Source organism: Triticum dicoccoides, chromosome 1B (assembly GCF_002162155.2).
Source record: "Triticum dicoccoides isolate Atlit2015 ecotype Zavitan chromosome 1B, WEW_v2.0, whole genome shotgun sequence".
Classification (NCBI taxonomy): Eukaryota; Viridiplantae; Streptophyta; class Magnoliopsida; order Poales; family Poaceae; genus Triticum; species Triticum dicoccoides.
Window position 1 is genome coordinate 573,732,766 of NC_041381.1, and position 12,075 is coordinate 573,744,840.

Sequence of the window (12,075 nt, forward strand, 5' to 3'; positions counted from 1 at the left end):
ACAACCCATGCATGTAACCCTGATGAAACATGGACATGTTTGGCCATGCAAGGAGCTAGTTGAGGACATGGGTCTACAACCTTTATTCTGGCAAAAACAAAACTTGTGTGCTAAGGTATATTTCACACATAAACACAACACATCAAGTAAATTAAAGAAATTTTGAGTAAAACTAAGATTTGTGGTCTATGTGTACCATTGTTAGGATGCTGGATCTCCACTGTGTTTGACCATGCCTTGCACACAATATTGTTGACATGTAATGCAGACACTGGATAACAAGTTTCCGTTTTATTTAAAGGACTGCAATATCTGGGGAACATCAGATCTAGGAGTTCTCCGCAACGAGCGATTCATTCGTGTTGGGAGGGTCCATCTACCTAACGGTTTGTTGGGAAACGTAGTAATTTCAAAAAAAATCCTACGCACACGCAAGATCATGGTGATGCATAGCAACGAGAGGGGAGAGTATGTCCACGTACCCTCGTAGACCGAAAACGGAAGTGTTAGCACAACGCGGTTGATGTAGTCGTACGTCTTCACGGCCCGACCGATCAAGCACCGAAAGCACGGCACCTCCGAGTTCTTGCACACGTACAGCTCGATGACGTCCCTCGAACTCCGATCCAACCGAGTGTCGAGGGAGAGTTCCGTCAGCACGACGGCGTGGTGACGATGATGATGTTCTACCGACGCAGGGCTTCGCCTAAGCACCGCTACGATATTATCAAGGTGGATTATGACGGAGGGGGGCACCGCACACGGCTAAGAGATCAATGATCAATTGTTGTGTCTAGAGGTGCCCCCTGCCCCCGTATATAAAGGAGCAAGGGGGAGGAGGCGGCCGGCCAGGAGGGGGCGCGCCAGGAGGAGTCCTACTCCCACCGGGAGTAGGACTCCCTCCTTTCCTTGTCCAAGTAGGAGAGGGGGAAGGAAGGGAGAGAGGGGAGGAAGGAAAGGGGGGCGTCCCCCCTCCTTGTCCTATTCGGACCAGAGGGGGAGGGGGCGCGCGGCCTGCCCTGGCCGCCCCTCCTCTTCTCCACTTTGGGCCCATGAGGCCCATGAACCCCCTGGGGGTTCCGGTAACCCCCCCGGTACTTCGGTATATATCCGATAACCTCCGGAACCATTCCGGTGTCCGAATATAGTCATCCAATATATCAATCTTCATGTATCGACCATTTCAAGACTCCTCGTCATGTCCATGATCACATCCGGGACTTCAAACTACCTTCTGAAAGATCGAGGATGTCGCCTAGAGGGGGGTGAATAGGCGCTTTAAAATAATTACGTTTAGGCTTGAATAAATGCGGAATAAACCTAACGGTTAATTTGTCAAGCACAAAACCTACAACAACTAGGCTCACCTATGTGCACCAACAACTTATGCTAAGCAAGATAAGCAACTATGTGATAGCAAGATATATGACAAAAAACAATATGGCTATCACAAAGTAAAGTGCATAAGTAAAGGGGCTCAGGTAAGAGATAACCGAGGCACGCGGAGACGATGATGTATCCCGAAGTTCACACCCTTGCGGGTGCTAATCTCCGTTTGGAGCAGTGTGGAGGCACAATGCTCCCCAAGAAGCCACTAGGGCCACCGTAATCTCCTCACGCCCTCGCACAATGCAAGATGCCGTGATTCCACTAAGGGACCCTTGAGGGCGGTCACCGAACCCGTACAAATGGCAACCCTTGGGGGCGGTCACCGAACCCGTACACTTTGCCAACCCTTGGGGGCGGTCACCGGAACCCGTCAAATTGCTCGGGACGATCTCCACAACCTAATTGGAGACCCCGACGCTTTCCCGGAGCTTTACACCACAATGATTGAGCTCCGAACACCACCAACCGACTTGGGCGCCCAAGCTCCCAAGAGGAACAAGCTCAAGGGCACCAAGCACCCAAGAGTAATAAGCTTCTCAACTTGTAACTTCCACGTATCACCGTGGAGAACTCAAACCGATGCACAAATGCAATGGCAAGGGCACACAGAGTGCCCAAGTCCTTCTCTCTCAAATCCCACCAAAGCAACTAATGCTAGGGAGGAAAATGAGAGGAAGAACAAGAAGGAGAACACCAAGAACTCCAAGAACTAGATCCAAGGGGTTCCCCTCACATAGAGGAGAAAGTGATTGGTGGAAATGTGGATCTAGATCTCCTCTCTCTTTTCCCCCAAAACTAGCAAGAATCCATGGAGGGATTGAGAGATAGCAAGCTCGGAGAAGGTCAACAATGGGGGAAGAACACGAGCTCAAAGGATTAGGTTCATTGGGGAAGAGGACCCCCTTTTATAGGACCTCCCGAATCCAACCGTTATGTGCTCAGGTCGTGCACAAGCGGTACTACCGCTTGGAGGAGCGGTACTACCGCTTAGCACGGTCAAAACAGCCCAGACGAGAGAGAAAACACGAGATTTTGGTCCGGGGCGGTACTACCGCTTAGGAGCCACGATATTACTGCTCTGGAGCGGTACTACCGCTCAGGAGCAGCAGTAGTACCGCTCTGGAGCGGTAGTAAAAAAATTACATCCGCTCTAGTCGCGGTAGTACCGCTGCAACCTTTACCAAAACAGTCACAACTTTTGCAAACGGACTCCGAATTCAACGAAACCAAGTTTGTTGGAAAGCTAACGACATGGGCTAACACAATATTGATAGAAATATCAAGAATAAGCAAATGAGAAAAGTCCCATAAGAAAATGGTGAGAACCCTTCATCAGATAAGACCGGTAAAACCTCCAACACCGAAAACATCATAGAAGACGCATGCGAACTCCGTTTTCGATGAACTCAAGCTTGTCATCAAGATGACCATAAGCTCTAAGACTCACAAAGATAACCAAACAAGAACCAAGAAACATGATGCAAGGATGCAATGGTTTGAGCTCTCTACTAACGATACGATCAAGCTACCAACTTGAGAGCCCCCCTTGATAGTACGGCAAATGATCCTATAACTCGGTCTCCCAACTACCATCACAAGACCGGTAAAATAGAAAACCTATCAAGGGAAAACCTTTGCCTTGCACATGGTCCACTTGAGCTAGATGAAGACGATCTTGACTCCCTCAAGTTGGACCACCTTTCTTGATTGCGTTGGCTCGATGAAGACTAGATGATTGCTCCCCCATAGTTCACTATGGGTGAGCCACTCTTCGGCACATCTTCACAAGTCCATTGACACCACAATGGATGGCAAGATTCAAGAACTTGATCTCTTCGTGATGCTCCACTTGAACTTGCACACGACAATCTTGATGACGATCACCACTTGATGTCATCCTTTCCATGGGTTGTATGATATCTTCCTCTTGACGCAAGCCCATGGATACGTACCTAACCCCACATACAACTCTCACGTAGACCATGGGTTAGTATATAAAGTGTAAAGGACAATGCTTACATGGGATCACTTGATCCCTCTCGGTCTATGAGTTGGTTAACTTGATTCAGTCTTGACTTAGTCTTGATCAACCTTGAATCTTTGCAACTCTCTTCATTTGGATGATGTCTTGAAGGTAAACATGAATGATCACACAACCTTCTTCTTCAAGACATGCTTGCAATAAGCTCAACACTCGCATGACCAATCTTTGGATAATTCCTTAATAGCACCTTGGTCAACTCAAAAACTCTTTGAAACCAACACATGGACTTCAAGAAAAGCCTATGGACAAATCCTTCAAATACAACTCAAGACAACCATTAGTCCATAGAGATTGTCATCAATTACCAAAACCAAACATGGGGGCACCGCATGTTCTTTCAATCTCCCCCATTTTGATAATTGATGACAATCACTTTCAAGAGAGTTTATATAAGGAATTATGCATCACCATGCAATGCAACAACTAATAGTGCATGCGAATGAGATGCAAAAGCTAAGGAACAAAAACAAAGCAAGAAGAGATAACTCTCTAAACTTCTCCACAAAACTCTCTGAAACTTCTCCCCCATTGGCATCGATTGCCAAAATGGGCGAAAATCTAAGAAGGCCAATATAAATTGTGATCCTCCATAAATTGTGTATTTCTCAACAAGAGAGTGGAATGCAATACACATACCCAACTGCCAATACTTGGAGGAAGACAAACTATATTGATGCCCAAAGATTGCAACAAAAAGATATGCCACAAAGACATAACAAAGAGAGACACAAGCAATCAGAAGATACCAATTGAAGCAAGCAATCAACGGATATCAATTGAACCAACTAGACCAATGATCCTACATGCCACAAGAATAAAGATATTATGAAAAGCGCAAAGGAGTGTTCTAAAGAAACTAGAGAAGCTCCCCATGATTTGTGCACACATAAGAATTTTTGTATTTGAATACAAAGTGCACAAAATAGGATCATAGCTTCCCCAAAATCAATAGAAACTCACATCCAGTGCAAGTGAGCATATAGGAAACAAAGCCTAGCGCTTGCAACAAGCACATGGTTGAGCAACATGTAAAAGAGGCGACTTAAGAATAGGCTCAACCAAAATGATGTGTGTGAGTCATGGCGAAGCACTTGAGAAGACTAAGATTAGGATGAGCATTAAGCATCAACATAGTCTTGAAAGAATGAGGCACACGGTGCAAGGCCTATCATTCCCACACACAACTGGCAAATGGGTTCACAAGCTTACTAATAAGCAAAAGAGAACCTATGCTTGTGACAACCCGTGGTGAAGATAGACGAGGGGAGGCTCATCAAGACGAGGGATACCAATTAAGATGGCAAAAACCTCGTAAAGATAAGCAAGAGGAAAATAATCTTCACCACACAAGAGTGCAACAAGATGCAACGATAGAGGACACGCACTCAAGGCAAAAGCTTTCACGGAGCCACCAAAGAAATAACATAAGAAAGACAAGGTGGACGTGAAAGAAAAGATATCAACTAGAGATGTATTTTCTCTCAAGTGTATAAGGTTCTATGTAGACGAAATCATGATGATATATATATCTACAAAGAAGGATGTACACCCGAAATAGTTACAACACAAAGGAACAAGATATCCACAAGGAAGTCATAAATATACCAATAAGATATTTGCTTGAAAGCATAGCACTTGGCTAGATATGGTCTTATTGTATATAAATGAAGTCCAAACACACATCCATCAAAGGCATCACAACTAGCAACAAGAGATCATCGTTGGGATGCTTTGAGAAAGGAAACAAGTATCACAAGATATGAAATGAATATCATGCCAAGATGCAACCTACACAAGGTTGAATGCAAGAGGAGAAAGCATGAATAGATACTTGCTACCGAGATATCATTGGAAGGATGTAGTAGATACCAATTGAAGGTAGATAGTAGTTCATTGATCATCCTTGCTTGACTCCAATATGCACATGGTGACAACACCTTCCTTGTGAGTGAGCCGAGCATCTAATGCATCTCCAAATGTTCCTAGAAGAACAACACAAACTAAACGGTACCCAAACTCATCGGGACCAAATAGTTAGAAACACCAATACATAGGACAGACTCCACATAAATATGTGCATATAGATATGAAAATGAATTTCATGCACATCTTATCCAAATTGAGACTAGGTGGAGTTTCCCCTATATATTGAGTCAATGAAAGAAAGCATGCCAAATAGAATACATGAGGTAAATAGGCATGCTCAAAACTTTCAAGAACCGATACCAAAAGACAAAGAAATGCCAAGTGAAAAGGATACCAAATGGAGAAATCATCACTTGGAAGATATCATTAAAGATACATCAAGGAATGAGATATCCATTGATACACACTAAATTAAAGATGTCAAACTCCCAAAGAGAGGATGTTTCCAAACAAACCAAGCTCCCAACAAAGTTTCATGATGGCACAAGGTACCAAAAGAAAACGGCTTGCCTTCCACCAACACACACTTGATAAGGATCACAAGAAGAGTGTTCTAAAGAAAATAGGATAGCTCCCCCACGAGTTGTGCATTATAAAGAATTTCCTTTTGAATACAAAATGCACAAGGTGGGATCACCACTTTCACTATATGTAGAAAACACTAGACAAGAACAAGAAATTAACAAGATCCACAAGTGGTATGGAAGACAACGGGAGTTGACACAAACCTTGGCAAGAGAAAAGTCAAATAAAAACAAAAGCCAATGTAAAGATGATCAATTAAATTCTACTACACATAAGTGATTACCAATTGTCAAAAGACAAGAAGTATTTGGAAATAATTCCCGGCGGTAGATAGCAAAGATATCCGACATCATCTTCACTCCAAACAAAAAGCAAATAGCAACTTGTAGAGCTAACATGCCACCTACGAACAAGATAATTTACTATATCAATTATAGGTGACAATATCTCAAATGTACACATTTTCTAGGCTTGTAATATGCACATAGCATATTACTCCCCCATAATGTGATACCAATGAAGAAAACTTAACAAGAGGCAATAAGAGGATCCAACACGAGATAATCAATGGAATTTTTAGAATTTGAATTTCTCATGAGAGATATACCACTTAGCGACTAGGTAATCTTGAAATATCAATACTAGATGGTATTACTCATGTGCACACATTTATAGGATTGTGAGGTGCACAAAGCACACCACTCCCCCATAATGGATATTCCATTAATCTCTCACAAGAGCCAGCTAAGAAATAAACAAGATGCACTAAGGCTCAATGAACGACACACAAGTACATGATGTGCAAACCAACATACACAAAGGCAATTTTGGAGACACATCATATACAAACACATGCAAGGAACAAAACCAAAACATGCAAAGGGGCAAGTAACTTTCAATGTAAACAATTTAAGTACAAGTTACCGCAAGGAGGCACATTGGATATAAGATAGAAACTTGACAACCCAATTGACTTGGCTTGAGACAACAAGAAAGATGAAGTCCCCTTAATTCTTCATAATAGCCAAGTCTCCAATGACCTCCAACAACACCTATTGATCAAGTTTGAGCTAGTTTGTCCCCAACCAAGTTGGGTCCTAAGAGGTTAGTCACAATAGGCTTGGCTACCCAAATGGTTCTTTGCTTCAAACCACTTTGAGTACCAACGAACTTGGCAACCACATTGCCAACCTTATCCTTCCCAAGAGAATAGACATCATCAATAATAATTGGGTTGGATAAGTTACCACTAGTGCATGAAGAAGCGAGGTGACCTTTCTCACGGCATAGGTAGCAACGTCTACTCTTCACTTTCTTCTCACTCGATTTCTCAACTTGAGAAGCATTAACTTGAGTCTTCTTGGGAAGAGGCCTTTCTTCAACTTGAGGTTGAGCATGTGATTGAACTTGTGCCCTCTTCCCTTGTTTCTTGACACTAATGGCCTTCTTCTTCAATGGGCAAGATCTAACATGATGCCCTTCGACTTTGCACTTGAAGCAAACAATCTTGGCCGAATTCTTGACTTGTTCTTGGCCCTTCTTCTTGTTCAACTTGGACTTCTTCTTCTTATTGGAGTTGAATCCAAGTCCACCTTTGTCATTGGGGGATTTTTGCACACTCAAGATATTGTTGAGTGTGGATTTCCCTTCATGACACTTTTCCAAGTCTTTCTTCAAAGAAGTGACTTGGGCCTTGAGCTCTTTGATTTCCTCTACACGGTTAGTCTCAACACAAGTACTAGAGGAAGTATAAGCTTCATCGTTAGAGCAACAAGGCAAGGAAAGCAATTCATCACAAGATGTACCAACATTGTGAGTAGATGAATTACAAGGACTAGCACATGGCAATATACTATTTTGACTAGAAGTAGTGCTAGTATCCACATGAGGCTCACTAGATGTTACCTTAGCAATCATGGTCTCATGAGCTATCTTTAGCACACTATGGGATACTAGAAGATCATCATGAGAGCTTGAGAGCTTTTCATGACTTTCTTCCAAATTCCCATAATTGCAAGATAGCACCTCAAGTTGAGCCCGTAGCTCAACATTCTCCTTCAAAATGGATGCTTCACAAGTAATAGAATTAGTAGCACAAGCATCATCATTAACAACAAGAGGAGAAGGCAACTTGGCAAGCTCTTTTAAATAAGAAGCTTCAAGTTGGGCATGAGACTCGGTGAGTTTGATGAGCTCACCCTTGATGACCCTTGAGCCATTTTCGAGGTGCTAAAAATCCTCAAGGAGTCTAGCATGAGAAACTTCAAGCTTAGCATTTTTAGTTTTGAAATCGTTGGCCACCTCAAGAGATCTATCATGAGATTCCCTCACTCTAGATAATTTTAGAGCAAAAGTCTCCTCAAGAGATTCGGAGGTGGTTTGTTCATGTTCAAGAGCTTGAGATAGCTCCGCGATCTCATTTGCGTAATCACGCCCATGAGCTTCCATTTTCTCAATGGTGGCCTCATGCTCCTCTAGATGAGATTCCAACTCCTCAATGTATTTCTTGCCATCAATGGCAATGGACATTGTTTCCATGAAGTTGGAACGAGCAATTTTATTTTTATGAAGAGCTTTAAAAATCATTTCCCCCTTAGTTTTTAAGGAGGCAACATTATCATTCTCTTCATCATTATCCTCATCATCATTAGTATCAACATCATCATCAAGAGACATATTGGGGTACAAAGTAGGAGATACCTTTGACGCCTTAGCCATAAGGCAAAAAGCAATAGATGATGGTGTAGGATCCCTTGAGGCACCATTAAACACCACATCTTGTTCCATGGAGTGTTGGGTTTCCTCTACATTGTTAGCACAACAATTCGAGGAAATAGATGCATTTTTATCATGGCAACAAGACATAGCAAGCATATCATCATGAGATTTAGTCAAGCAATTTCTACATGATATGCAAGGACTATCAACACAATCATGTGAAACATTTGGAGTGCTCAAAGTGTTAAAGCCCAAAGAAGGAGCATTGCAATAATATAGTGATGAAGGATCATCCACAATAAGCATACTATCATCATTGCAATGACCAACACTACTCACCATATCATTACCTTGTGGCAAACCACATGTAGGTGAAGTAGAAGAAGTTGAGAAGACTATACGACCGGAGGTGGAGGGAGAACAATCATCCCCACAAATCTTGGACACACCATATTTATCTTTAAGCTTCGTCCATAACTCATGAGCATCTCGGAACGACATGAGTTGAAATATAACTACATTGCTCAAAGCATCAAAAAGCACATTAGAAGCTTGAGCATTGAGATAAGAGTTTTTCTCATCCTCTAAAGATAATCTTTGGGGATCCTTTGGAGGAGAAAAACCCATATCCACAATTCGCTCTAAATTTGGGTCCATGACCCTAAAGACATTAAGCATGCGAATTACCCAAACATCAAAATTTGTGCCATCGAAACTAAGAGTGTTAGAAAATCCTAATCCTCTAGTCGACATCTTTACTCTCTAGGCGGTAAAGCCTAATAAAGAGAGACGAGGCTCTGATACCAATTGAAAGATCGAGGATGTCGCCTAGAGGGGGGTGAATAGGTGCTTTAAAATAATTACGTTTAGGCTTGAACAAATGCGGAATAAACCTAACGGTTAATTTGTCAAGCACAAAACCTACAACAACTAGGCTCACCTATGTGCACCAACAACTTATGCTAAGCAAGATAAGCAACTATGTGATAGCAAGATATATGACAAAAAACAATATGGCTATCACAAAGTAAAGTGCATAAGTAAAGGGGCTCGGGTAAGAGATAACCGAGGCACGCGGAGACGATGATGTATCCCGAAGTTCACACCCTTGCGGATGCTAATCTCTGTTTGGAGCGGTGTGGAGGCACAATGCTCCCCAAGAAGCCACTAGGGCCACCGTAATCTGCTCACGCCCTCGCACAATGCAAGATGCCGTGATTCCACTAAGGGACCCGAACCCGTACAAATGGCAACCCTTGGGGGCGGTCACCGAACCCGTACACTTTGCCAACCCTTGGGGGAGGTCACCGGAACCCGTCAAATTGCTCGGGGCGATCTCCACAACCTAATTGGAGACCCCGACGCTTGCCCGGAGCTTTACACCATAATGATTGAGCTCCGAACACCACCAACTGACAAGGGCGCCCAAGCACCCAAGAGGAACAAGCTCAAGGGCACCAAACACCCAAGAGTAATAAGCTTCTCAACTTGTAACTTCCATGTATCACCGTGGAGAACTCAAACCGATGCACAAATGCAATGGCAAGGGCACACAGAGTGCCCAAGTCCTTCTCTCTCAAATCCCACCAAAGAAACTAATGCTAGGGAGGAAAATGAGAGGAAGAACAAGAAGGAGAACACCAAGAACTCCAAGAACTAGATCCAAGGGGTTCCCCTCACATAGAGGAGAAAGTGATTGGTGGAAATGTGGATCTAGATCTCCTCTCTCTTTTCCCCCCAAAACTAGCAAGAATCCATGGAGGGATTGAGAGATAGCAAGCTCGGAGAAGGTCAACAATGGGGGAAGAACACGAGCTCAAAGGATTAGGTTCATTGGGGAAGAGGACCCCCTTTTATAGGACCTCCCGAATCCAACCGTTATGTGCTCAGGTCGTGCACAAGCGGTACTACCGCTTGGAGGAGCGGTACTACCGCTTAGCACGGTCAAAACAGCCCAGACGAGAGAGAAAACACGAGATTTTGGTCCGGGGCGGTACTACCGCTTAGGAGCCACGATAGTACTGCTCTGGAGCGGTACTACCGCTCAGGAACAGCAGTAGTACCGCTCTGGAGCGGTAGTAAAAAAATTACATCCGCTCTAGTCCCGGTAGTACCGCTGCAACCTTTACCAAAACAGTCACAACTTTTGCAAACGGACTCCGAATTCAACGAAACCAAGTTTGTTGGAAAGCTAACGACATGGGCTAACACAATATTGATAGAAATATCAAGAATAAGCAAATGAGAAAAGTCCCATAAGAAAATGGTGAGAACCCTTCATCAGATAAGACCGGTAAAACCTCCAACACCGAAAACATCATAGAAGACGCATGCGAACTCCGTTTTCGATGAACTCAAGCTTGTCATCAAGATGACCATAAGCTCTAAGACTCACAAAGATAACCAAACAAGAACCAAGAAACATGATGCAAGGATGCAATGGTTTGAGCTCTCTACTAACGATACGATCAAGCTACCAACTTGAGAGCCCCCCTTGATAGTACGGCAAATGATCCTATAACTCGGTCTCCCAACTACCATCACAAGACCGGTAAAATAGAAAACCTATCAAGGGAAAACCTTTGCCTTGCACATGGTCCACTTGAGCTAGATGAAGACGATCTTGACTCCCTCAAGTTGGACCACCTTTCTTGATTGCGTTGGCTCGATGAAGACTAGATGATTGCTCCCCCATAGTTCACTATGGGTGAGCCACTCTTCGGCACATCTTCACAAGTCCATTGACACCACAATGGATGGCAAGATTCAAGAACTTGATCTCTTCGTGATGCTCCACTTGAACTTGCACACGACAATCTTGATGACGATCACCACTTGATGTCATCCTTTCCATGGGTTGTATGATATCTTCCTCTTGACGCAAGCCCATGGATACGTACCTAACCCCACATACAACTCTCACGTAGACCATGGGTTAGTATATAAAGTGTAAAGGACAATGCTTACATGGGATCACTTGATCCCTCTCGGTCTATGAGTTGGTTAACTTGATTCAGTCTTGACTTAGTCTTGATCAACCTTGAATCTTTGCAACTCTCTTCATTTGGATGATGTCTTGAAGGTAAACATGAATGATCACACAACCTTCTTCTTCAAGACATGCTTGCAATAAGCTCAACACTCGCATGACCAATCTTTGGATAATTCCTTAATAGCACCTTGGTCAACTCAAAAACTCTTTGAAACCAACACATGGACTTCAAGAAAAGCCTATGGACAAATCCTTCAAATACAACTCAAGACAACCATTAGTCCATAGAGATTGTCATCAATTACCAAAACCAAACATGGGGGCACCGCATGTTCTTTCACCTTCGGTACATCAAAACATATAAACTCATAATATAACCGTCATCTAACTTTAAGCGTGTGGACCCTACGGGTTCGAGAACAATGTAGCCGTGACCGAGAAACGTTTCCGCTCAATAACCAATAGCGGAACCTGGATGCTC